The following is a 12,282-nucleotide window of genomic DNA, read 5'->3' on the forward strand; positions in this document are numbered from 1 at the left end:
CATGTGACTCTAGTGTTGCAAACTTTGGTGTGGTTGGTTGAGACCTGGCTCTGGGCCTGACTAGTTGTATGACTGAACAAGTTATTTTTCCCCTCATCATAGTTTCCTCTTCTATAAAATGGGATAATAATACTTTTACTACCTACTTCACAATGTTATTGTGAATACTGAATACTGAAGAAATAAGTGTGCATTATTATTGTTACTGATGGTAAAATGTCGCTCCTCTGTGAAAAGGCGGGGGAAGCATCAGAGTGGGTGGGGTGGGAGGCCAGAACCTTTCCCAAGATGTCCCAGCACAAAGTGGTGGCATCTGCCTGCTCACACAGACGGACATGAGGAGAAAACACATGATGGGATTTAGAGCTGGAAGAAATCTCAGAGATTATCCAGTCCAAACTCCTCATTTTACAGACAAGGAAGCTGAGTCCTGGGGAGGTGAAGTGATGCTACCATACTCTAAAAGAAAAATGAAATGTTTGTGTCTGAAGCCCAAGCTAAGGCAATCTTTAGCAGACAGCTCAGGAAAGTAGAAGTCTGCTTGTACCCTCAGGAAACCAACAGGAATCTGGCTTTATGCGTGTGTAGTGACTGTATTGCCTCAAAGCAGCTTAGCAAATATGATTCTGCCCCCAACCAAAAATGGCCTGTTAGGACAGGCCCTACTCTCCTAAAGCCTATACTCTGACTTCCAAAAAAAAGACTGAGAACCATCTCCCCAGATGCCAACATCCTAGGTTGAGGTAGGGAGAAAACTCTCCTTTCCACAGGCAGTTACATGAGAGGCTTCCAGGATGAATCTGGAAGAGTTTGAGAAGCAGAAATGGGAAAGGGGACTAATACAGACAGAAAGCCTAGTTGGAACTAGTGCTGGGATTGGGATGGGGGCATGGGCAGATAGTATATTATTGCTTCAGGTGTTTACAAGATTCTTCTATGGTATAACAGAAAAAAGTGTTGGACTGAGTTGAGGGTCAGGAGAATCAGGTTCTGGTCTCGGCTCTACCACTAATGTGCTATTTTCTTAGGCAAGACACTTCCTCTCTCTGGGCCTCAGTTTACCTATATGTTAAGGTTTCTCTCAATTCTGTGTTCCAAGGTTCCTTCTACCCCAATCAATCTGTATTCTGCTATAAAAGACTTCCCAGCTTTGTATAAGTTCACTAAAAAACAAAGAAAGAAACAAAAACTGAGCTCTGCAAAATCACATCTACTTATACCATAGTGTGTAGGGAAAGTTTTTTTTGGGGGGGCTTCCAATTTTTCCCCCCATAAAATGAGGCTCTTGCAGCTTTTTAGATTCTTCACTATTTTTAGGAACAAGGGCAGAACTGCAACATGGGCAGAGGACTCACTTACCTGAAGCCTTAGGGTCTCATACTAAGAATTCAAGAGAAAATGGTCCCCCAAGGTCCACATCCACATTTGGCAATTACATAGCAGGCAACCTATCATTTGGGTCCGTGGACATCTCCCAGACCACGGACAGAAGCCTCAGTTTGAGCATATAATGCATTATCTTCCTAACAGGCTCTTGCCTAGACTTGCTGTTTCACTTCCACACTCTCCCAGATTTCCTTCTGCATTTTGTGTTGGAAATTTAGAGGCCAGCAGAGGCTGGTGGGTTTGACTAAGAGCCATTCCAGTGCGGGAATCAGAGAGAGTGGAGACGCTACATCCCTAAACGCTTCTCCACCTGACCCGTCCATGACACTCCCTGGGTTTCCAGTCTCCCTCCCAAACAGAAATGACTCAGCCTGATAAGTTGGCCAAGTATGCAGGGTGTGTCCGGGCACTACTCAGGGAGTCCAGGTGGAAGAGAATGAACCTGAAGCCCTGGAGGAGGAGGGGAAGCCCTTGTGATGGGTACCCCACCCTAGCTAGGTGCTCAGACACCCCTAGAATCTCAGAGCTGGGGGGAAAAAACTTCAGAGGGAAATCCAGGCCAACTCTGGCCTAAATCACGTATCTATTTTATAAGAGCTCTCAAAAATGACCAGCCAGGCTTTGTTTGAACATGTTTGGCCATAGAGAACTCACTTTCTCATGAGGCATGCTGTTCTACTTTGAGACAGCTTTAACTTAGAAAATTCTTCCTTTTGAGCTCAAATCCGCCTCCCTATAATATCTCCCCACTCATTCTAGTTCTGCCTTCGGCGACCAAGACAAACAAATGTTGTCTCTATCACCTAACAAAGAAAGATAGAAGGTTGTCTCTTAGGCCAGGAAGAGGTGAATTCACCTCTCACATGACACATCCTGACAACTAAACCTGGGCAAGTCACTTAGCCTCCTAGTGCTGTAGAAAGGCAATTCTCTAAGACTTTAAGTTTCAGGAAAGGAGCTGACCTGTATTTATTTGTAGAGGAAGTTTCTGCATCTGGGGGTTCACTGTGTCAATGTCAAACACAGGTCAATCCCTACGCCTAGCTTCACAAAATAACTTTGCAGATAGTTGAAGATCTACATTAAGTTTCTTCTTCTTGAGACTCAATATTTAATTTAGTGGAACAAGCATGTATCTTAAGCACCTATTAGGTGAAAGGCCCTATGCTGGCTCTGGGGACACAAAGATTGGACACAGATCATGATTTCATAGACCTTACAATTAAATAAATAGCCCTAATTCCTTCCACAGTTCCTCATATGGTTTGGCTTCAAATCCCTTAGAAACTCCAGTACTGAACACAATTCACGGGGGAGTGAGGGAGTTAACCAAGGCAGAGAACCGTGGGGCTTTTCCCTCTCTTCTGGACATTAAATTTCTATTATTGAAATCCAAGACCTTAGGATTGTTTTTGTTTGTTTTATTTTTTGTTTTTGTTTTTTAGCTCCCATGCTGCTGATTCATAATTGAAAGGGAGGTAAGCAGTGAAGTGGAGAGAACGCTAAACCTGGAGTCAGGAAGTCCTGAGTCCACATCCAGCCTCAAACACTTAGTAGCTGTGTGACCCTAAACAAGTCATGTAACTATATTTGCCTCAGTTTCCTCAACTGTAAAATTAGGAAAATAACAGTACCTACCTGTCATCTGGTTTTGCAAAAGCATGACATTAAGGAAAACAAAGTTACTAAGGACAGTTTCACAGGAAAAATGCTACAAAGGGGTAGTTATCTATTGGAAGGGTTTCAAGATTCTCCGGCGAGCTTGTTATATTGAAATAACAATGTAGTAATAATAATTATGATGATAATTCCCATTTCTCCAGTGCTTTGAGGTTTCCAAGGCACTTTACAATACCCTGTGAAATATAAGGAGCAAATATTATCCCCATTTTATGGATAAGAAAACAGTCTCAGACTGGGGAAGTGACCTACGAAGGTCACCCACCAAGGAAAGTGACAGAGCTGGGACTCCAACCGGCTCTTTCCTGATGCTGAGACAAATGCTCTTCCCACCCTGCCAGGCTGACTCTGCTTTTATGAAAGGATGCTGATCAGAACAAACTCCTACAGGGCTTCTCGGTGCTCTCTGCTTTCAGGATCTGTTTAAAGTTAGTCTTTTCTCCCCAAAGAGACTGTAGACTCCTAAAAAACTCGACAACTCTCTGTCTCCAAAGATACTGCACACTCTGCTGCCTCTTCACCTAAGTTCACGCTGCCCCTCGTATCTAGACTATTCTCTCCCCAACCTCCTCTCCTGTTGAGAAATTCTTTCTATCCTTTAATGCCAAACTAAAAAGCCACCTCCTCCACGAAGTCCCCCTTAATCCTCTTGGTCAGTCAGTCAGTAAATCAGTCAAAAAACATTTATTAAGCACCTACTATGTGCTAAGGCTCAGTAACAACCTTTTTTTTGCATCTTCTAAATATATTTATCACGTATTATTGTGTATTACAGTTATCTTTTTCATGTATTGTTATATATTACAGTTATCTCTGTTTGCATTTTATTCCCCTACTTGATCATTAACTTCAAAAGGGCTGGAATGATGTCTGATATAGCTCCCCTGTCTAACCAAACACTGGGATGGTCACGTAGGAGGTACTTGGGACCTAGAACCTGAATTTAACTAAATAAGGTTCCCTTTTGAGAGCTGGCCATAGAAGCTCACCTGTTCAATCCCAGGCCACATCCACCCTGAACTCTGCATCACTCACATTAGAACAGGATTCAAGGAGGTGGTGATATGGGAATGACATCATCGCGCATCAGGCAGTGCAGAGGAGGCATTGAAGTAGTCGCAGGAACACAGCGCAAGGAGCCAGTGAAGAGAAGATGAAGGAAGAGGACAGGGAGGCTGACTCACTAGCACTACTGTCTGCACCTACATCCTAGGCTAGCCCCACCTCCCTCTGGAAGCCTTCCTTGACCACTCCCGCCCACAAGGATCTCTCATTACTGGCTCCCTGTACCTCTTCTCACAAGTACCACTGGAAGAGCTCTCTACCACTGGGTGGATCCTCTATGGTGCAGGAACCAACTGTGATTTCAGAGGACAGAGGGTGAAGTACGCCCCAGGCTTCTTGTCAGGGGTGATGGCATTTAGAGCTCTCCTTCCTAGCTTTCCCATCATCTTCCACATGGCTCTTTCTCATTCACCCTACGCGCCAGCTCTACTGGTCTGTGTGCTGCTTCACAAGGAACGCTCCATCTTCAGTCTCGTGCCTTTGCCCTGGCTGTTTCCCATGCCTGGAATGTTCTCTCTCTTCACTTTTGCCTTTCAGAATCCTTGGCTTTCTTCAATGTTCAGCTCAATCATCATCTTGTTCAAGAGGCCTTTTCTGGTCCCCTCAGCTATTAGAGGACGCTGGTGGAGCAGTGGATAGATCCCTGAGCATGGAGTCCAGATGACTTGAGTTCAAATCTAAATTCAGACACTTCCTAGCTGTGTGCCCCTGAACAAGTCACTTATGTTCTGTCTACCTCAGTTTCCTCATTTGTAAGATGGGGATAACAGCACCTACCTCACAGGTTGTTGTGAGGATCCAGTGAGATAAAATTTGTAAAGTGCTTAGCACAGTCCTGAGATAGAGTAGGTGCTTAATAAATGTTTGTTCCTCCTTCCCCTTCGAGGTCACTTCCCATCTACCTGTGCATATGCTGTACATATTTCTTGTGAATCCTCTAAGAAGGCAGGGGTCATTTCTGTTTTTCTCTGTATCCTCAAGGCTTAGCACAGTGTTTCACTGTGCTAAGTAAGCACTTCATAAATGCTTGCTGATTGTCTGAGTGAGTGAGGGGAATTACGGATACATTTTCAGACATGGCCAGTGTGATCTAGAAAATGAGAGGTCTGTACTAGATGTCCTCAGAGGCTCTTTCTAGATCTAGAGCTGTGATATCATGATCCCATGATTGGCTTTGCTTGACTGCACCTATCTGTTACAGAGGAGGGTCCTACTGAGGAGGGTGAAGGTCATTGAGACCTCCTACGGCTGACTGACTACCAAAAAGAAAAGAGCAATAACACAACATTTAAAGAAGGAAACAAGATAAGGATTTCTGGGAGGACATGAGCAAGAATAGCATAGACTGGAAAGGCATGAATAGGCTGTGATCTGCACTAGTGGAGGGAAAACCTCTATTTATGAGACAATGGAACTATCCTAGCACAGAAGTGTAACCTATTGCCTCATAAAAGCTTGTGAAAGGGGCAGCTAGGTGGCGCAGTGGATAGAGCTCCAGCCTTGGAGTTCAGGAGGACCTGAGTTCAAATCTGGCCTCAGACACTTGCTATTTCCTAGCTGTGCGATCCTGGGCAAGTCACTTAACCCCAATTGCCTCACCAAAAAAAAAAAAGCTTGTGTATCATCTTTGGCCAACAGCCCTTTGGACATTCAGCTAGGAGAAGAAAAGGGGGCCTACCATGATCTGGGCTCTGCCCAGCCACTACATCAACCACATGTGGGTTTCCAACACTGCCAGGTACCTTTCCTTGAATGCTCCAATCCCCTGGGGGCTCTCTGGCATAACAGGTAGCATGGTATATCAGGAATAAACCTAAATATGAAGTCAAAAGACCTAGATTTGAATGTCAGCTCTGCCATTTGCTAACTGTGTTACTTTGGGTAAGTATTTTAACTTCGATTTCTTCCTTTGTAAAAAAACAAACAAACAAACAAAAAACAGGGGTTGGGCTAGATAATGTCTAAGGTCTCTCCCAGCTCTAAATCTTGCAATTTTATAACCAAAAGTTTGCTGGGAAGCCTTAATGAGATAATGTCTATAAAGCACTTCATAAATCATAGGGCCAACATAAATGAGCTATTATTAGGATAGCAAGGGGTTGTTGAATGAGGTGGGCTTGGGCATCCTAAACCTGAAGCTTTCAGAGAGGCTAACCTGAGACCACAGCAGGCAAGGCTGAATCTGGGAAATAGCCTAGAACCCATTAGGCCTCCTGGGGATTATGTTGGGGTATTGATCAGACCCAGTTAAATTCAGGGGTGGGAAGGCAATGGCTATTAGTAGCAGCATGGCATAGGAGATAGTGTTGGACTTGGGAGCCTGTGTTTGAATCCTACCTCAGACTGTTAAAAATCCCAGAATCCCAGAATCCCAGGACTAGAGCTAGAATGGACCTGAGTAGACACACTAGTCCAACCCTCTCATTCCCTGAAGCCCAGGAAATTTAATCAACTTGCCCACAAGGGTAGTAAATCTCAGAGGCAAGATTTGAACCTAGGTCTTCTTATGCCAGAGCCCACGCTCTTTCTACTATACCATGATACTTTACTAGCTGTGTAACTCTGGACAAGTCATTTGTCCTCTTTGAGCATCAGTTTTTTCATCTGTAAAATGGGAATATTGGTAGCACCTATTTCCTAGGATCTTGTGCACTGAATAAAGAGATAACATTTGTAAAGTACTTTGCAAAACCTAAAGCATAATATAAATGTGAACTACTGTTGTTGTTGTGATTATTATTGCTGTTGTTGTTGTTGTTAATAGCAGTGGGGGGAGAGTCGGTTATGCTGACCTTCTTGACCCAGGGTACTACCACCGCCCCAGCCTGCTGGATTTCACCCTTCTCTCTTCCCTTTGTCCCGAAACCACCCTTCCCAAGACAGGAAGTGCCAGCACAGAAGAAAACCAACTGAGGTCAGGCCTCAAGAGGCCTTCACTTCTCCCTTTAAGGCTCTGACAATTAAACTTCATTTCACTAACTAAGTGTTAGACTGACACACCTGTACCCATGGATGGACTTAAAAGTATGACTTCAGGGGCTGGGAAGCCCAAGCCTGCCATCTACTCCCTGAAAGGCTTTTCACAAAGGACCAAACCTTTAATTCCACAATTAAAGAGGCAAAGTATTGTTCCCTGGATCAGAGAATATTAGAACTGAAAGGGACTTTAGACTCCATCATCCATTCCGACTCCTTCATTTTACATTTAAGGAATCTGAAACGCTTTTAGAGAAAGGAAGTGGCTTGCCTTGAGTGCCAAAGCTCATAAGGAGAAGATCTAATAAGCAAATACAAGTCTTCTGACCACAAGTCACTTTTTTTCCTACTACACCATATTAGTCCCAACCATGAGACCTGATCCAAGCCCCAACTCCCTGTGACCCAAGTCACTAACTCCCTGTGTGACCTGGATCAAGGCACATCCCCTCTCTGCACTTAAGATTCCTTCTATGTAAAATGAAAGGGTTGAACAACAAGGTCTCTGAGGTTCCTTCCAGCTGTAATATTCTATGATCTATTACTCTTCAGGCTGGGACATGTTCACAGCCAGGCAGTAGAGGGGAGGTCAAAAGGAGGAGGAGAACGAGGAGGAGGAGGAGGAGGAGAAGGAGGAGGAGGGAGGAGGAGGATGAGGAGGAGGAGGAGGAGGAGGAGGTACTAACAGAGCAGCTGGGCTGGGGAATTCAGAGCCTGTCAGCCTAAGGCACTCCCCACACTCAACCTCACCTCCTGCCTACATACAAGCTGGCTGGCCATCCTTGGGCAAGACGAGCAGTCACCAAGGCTGGAAGGCACTGAATATGTCAATTAACCAGGACACAGAATCCTGTCACCAATATGAGTATACTCTCGGTCTCCTAGGTTTGAGCTCACTCAAAACTCTGGACTTGTCCTTGACTCCTTTCTCCCCTTCAACTCCCACATCCAATCTGTTGCCAAGTCCTTCAAATTCTCCCTTCAAAATGACACTGGCATCTACCCCTATGGCCACCCTACTAGCCTGTGTTATCGTATGCCTAAACTACTGAAATAGCCTTCTAACTCACATCCCCACCTACCCTCTCTCTAGTTTCTTCTCTCTTTCATGTGTTGCCAAGTTAATCTTCCTAAAGTCAAGCTCTAATCATACTTCACTCTCTTGCTCATTAATCTTCAATAGCCCCCTGTTATAGCCCACAGGATAAAAGTTCACACTTCTCAGCTTAGCATTTGAGACCCTCCCCAATCTGGATAGAGCAGACCTATTCAATCAACCCTATCTCCTCTGCTAAAAGGCAATTAGAATGAGGACTTGAGTATTAGTGCTACCACTTACTAGCTGTGGAAGCTTTCGAAAACCATTTCTAGGAACACAGGATTTAGATTTGGAAAGACCTTTGGAAATCATCTCATCCAAGGGTTCCACGGATCTGGGGTCCATGAACCATTGATTTCAGAGGGTGTTTGAACTTGTCATGGATGAAAAGCTACATCATTATTTTCACAAACTTCTAAGTAAAATTTAGCCTTTCCTTCAATCACAAATATAAGCAATAAGCCATCATTCTGAAAAGGAGCTCCTAGGCTTCACCAGACTGACAAAGGGGTCCATGAAACAAACCAAGTTAAGAACTCCATGACCTAGTCTAACTCCCTCATTTTCTACCTGTGGAAAATGAAGTCCTGAAAAGTCCAGTGACTTGTTCAAAATCACTTAGTTAAATGACAAAGTGAATTTCTCCAAGCCTCAATTTCCTCATATGGGAAATGGGAGTGTTTAAATTTGTATGATCTAACCCACAGAACTGTTGTAGAGAACAAAGAAGGTTATGCATAGAAAGCACTTTTTAACCATAAGGAACTATATAAACATAAGCTATTATTATTTTTACATGTACCCTGGTCCCCAGAAAAACTGGTCTATTCACACTGTCCCTCTAATATACCTGGGACTTTCCTAACTCCCTGCTTTGCTTGAGACTGTTAAATTTTGTTTTGTTTAAAAAAAAAACCATGCATATTAGCAAAAGAAATAAAAAGATGATCCCAAAGGCACATATGCTTTACTCCCTAGGAACATTTTAGGCACTTGGGCATGCTACATTTACATTTTCAAGTCAATAGGTTACAATTGGGTACATCAGTGAAAGAATACAGTTATTTCTTTAAAAGTACTAATATTACTACTCCCAGGGATTAACTTTTGTTCTAGGAGAATCTAGCTAGCACATCATAGCTTTTGAGAAAAATTGGCCATCATTGGGGAGAGTCCAATTGCTAGCAATTCTGCACATTCCTCCCCCCACCAGTGACTTTGTATTTACTTTATTTGTACTTTGTATTTATTTTATCTGTGTACTTGCTTCTCCCTAATAAAACTCAGATTCCTTGAGGGAAGGCCATTTTCACTTTTTGTCTCTGTGGTATATGGCACATGGTGGCACTGACACGCTCACTGAACTGAAGACAAGCTCTCCAAATCTTGTGCCCCAAACACCCATAAGCATTCATCTCCAATCCCAACTTCTGCAAAGCCTTTTCTGTCCACCCCAAGGATCATATATACCATTCAGCTAGCACTTGGCAAAGACTGAGTCACACCATTAGACGTCTTCACAGCTCTACATCTATCTATGCAACTACTTCTAAAGAGTTCCTCTCAAGCAGGGATCATATTTGATTCATCTTTGTAGCTCACATAGATAGTAGGTGCTTAGGAAATCCTGGTAGGAATGATAGGTGCTTAGGAAATTCTGGTCAGTTGACTGGCAGACTGATACCCACATGTCAGCTCAGAACCCATTAAACCTCTGACTTCCTTTCCCAGAACTGTAGGTGCCAGAAATTTGACTCCAGCCCATTCAGAAACAAACCAGAGGCGAGGAGCCAAAAGTGGAGATCCAGGCCCAGCCCAGATGGGGAACTTGAACTAACTCTCAGAATGTCAGAGTTGGAAAGACACTTAGAGATCATTGAGCCAACTCCCTTATTTCAAAGAAGGGGAACTTGAGGCCCAGGGTGGGGAGAGTCTGGCCCAAAGTCACAAAGAGCTGGTTCTGCTACTTACTAGCTGTGTGACAGTCGGCAACTCACTTCATATCTCTGAAGTTCCTCATCTGTAAAATAAGGATAACAAGACTTACACCATTTGCCTTACATGGAAGTGAAGAATTCACACACACACACACACACACACACACACACACACACACACACATACATACACAGAGTTCACTGACTTTGGAAGACACGGGTTCAAATCCTTCAGTGGACTTTCTAAGAGCTCTCTGGGCTTAGCTTTCTCATCTGAAAAATGGAGGAATTGGACTAGGGGGCCTCTGACGTCCCTTCAAGCTCTAGATCTATGACACTGGATATGGACACATATGTACACTATGTATATGTGTGTATACTCATGTGTGTGTATAATACATATACACATAATATAATAATATATAATAGTGTATATATATGTGTATACACACACACATACACACACATATATATATACACACTACTACATGAAAAGGATATATACCCACACACATGCGACCTGGGCTCCAATACTGCCTCTAACTTTACTTGTGTGACTTTGGGGAGTCACCTTCCTTGGCCTCAGTCACTTCACCTGTAAAATGGAGGAGGGGGGAATTAGACTAGATGGACTCCAAAGTTCATTCCAATTGGAAATCCAAGATCCTACAACACTATGATTTTCTATGTGTGCTTATATAGCTTATTTAATTTCAAATATTAATTAAATTTAAATCTATGAATATGTGAGTTGTTATTATTAAGAGAGGAAGCATGGAGTAGTGGAAAGAGTATTTTTTAAAAAAGATTTTGAATTTGGAGACCTAGGGCCAAATCCCTCACTGACTACCTATGGGTCACTTCTCTCAGCCTCAGTTTTTCTCATCCTAAAATGGAGCTAATTATTAGCATATACACTTCCTATTCCTGAGATAGACACTAAGTATACACTGTCTGTCCCAGATGGTGGTTAGGGGTGGGGGAAGATGCGAGCTATGAGGAATTATAAATTAATAATACACATAATAGCCACAAAAATAAGCCCAATTGGAACCCAAGTATCCTAACTCCCAGACCTAAAATATTTCCCTTACACGGAATTACCTCCCACTCCCCTCACTCCTGGTTCTGAGAAAATTGCTTTCTCAGAGGAGAGGATAGCCAAGGGGTCTGCAGCCTCAGGGCCCAATTTAGAAGGCTCAGGGTGGAACTCGACTGAGAGCTTTCTTCTCTAGCACAATAGGGCTTTCTTTCCTTCCCCCTGTTTACAGCCCAGAGATGAAAAGCTGCAGGGGACAAGGAGGCCTAGCTCCCCTACCCACTTAGATCTGAGCCAGAACACTGGAATTCAAAGCAGGGGCCAGTCACCTACACCCCTAATATAAGAACTTCTCTCTTCAGGCCATGGGACCTGCAGTTTCCAACTTTCTAGAATCTCTGGAGAATCAGAACCTGTCTCCTCTTTCCCCTGGGAACACAATGAGATTGCAAAAGCCTCCCACAGCATCGTGGATATGCCTCTCTCCTTTCTTGCCCTGTTCTCTCTTTTCTCCTTTCCCCTCTTCCTTTCCCACCCCTACCTCCACAATGGAGACTGCCTTCTCAGACTCCAAAGCCTTCTGAAGAGGCCTAAAGCAATCAATTCTGACAGCCAGGCTGCAGCCAAAAGAAAAACTACTAGATGGGGTCAGGGGATCAGAGTTCTATTGCTAAGAAGCTACATAACCTTAGGCAAGTTACTTCTTTTTTATGGGCCTCGATTTCCTCATTTGTAAAATGATGATCTCTAAGGTTCCTTCTAGTACAATTCCTGGTTTGTGTAAGTACTGAAAAATTAATGTTTGTTGATTAATTGGTCTATATTCTAAGGTCTCTCCTGCCCCTGAGAGCCTATATTTTATATTCTAAGGTCTATCCCTTCTAGCCCTGACAGACTATTTTTCAAAGTGTCTTGTAGCCATAACATCCTACATTCTATGTTCTAAGACCGCTTCTAAGGCCATCACTTTGGGTTCTGAGGTTCTTCCTTGTTCTAAGAGTCTATCTTGTATTTTCAAAGGTCTGCCCCTTCTAGTTCTGTTCTGAGGCCACTTCCAGCTCTGTCACTCTAGGTTCTATGTTCTAAATTTCCTTCCAGCT

General features: G+C 43.5%; 1 protein-coding gene across 8 annotated transcripts in view; it reads right to left on the bottom strand.

The window, feature by feature from the left end:
- The window catches only part of SRC (SRC proto-oncogene, non-receptor tyrosine kinase), a 113,348-nt gene that overhangs the window by 77,947 nt on the left and 23,119 nt on the right, over positions 1-12,282 (bottom strand). For 6 of the 8 annotated variants that reach the window (XM_078150218.1, XM_078150215.1, XM_078150214.1 and 3 more), the window contains exon 2: positions 10,178-10,226. The exons of 1 other annotated variant lie outside the window; for it this stretch is intronic. The gene's annotated coding sequence lies outside the window, so the exon portion shown is untranslated. The remainder of the gene's footprint in view (positions 1-10,177; positions 10,227-12,282) is intronic. One more of the 8 variants, XM_078150219.1, reaches the window with a different exon arrangement.

Source organism: Phascolarctos cinereus, unplaced genomic scaffold, assembly GCF_003287225.1.
Source record: "Phascolarctos cinereus isolate Bilbo 61053 unplaced genomic scaffold, phaCin_HiC Scaffold_2;HRSCAF=192, whole genome shotgun sequence".
Lineage (NCBI taxonomy): Eukaryota > Metazoa > Chordata > Mammalia > Diprotodontia > Phascolarctidae > Phascolarctos > Phascolarctos cinereus.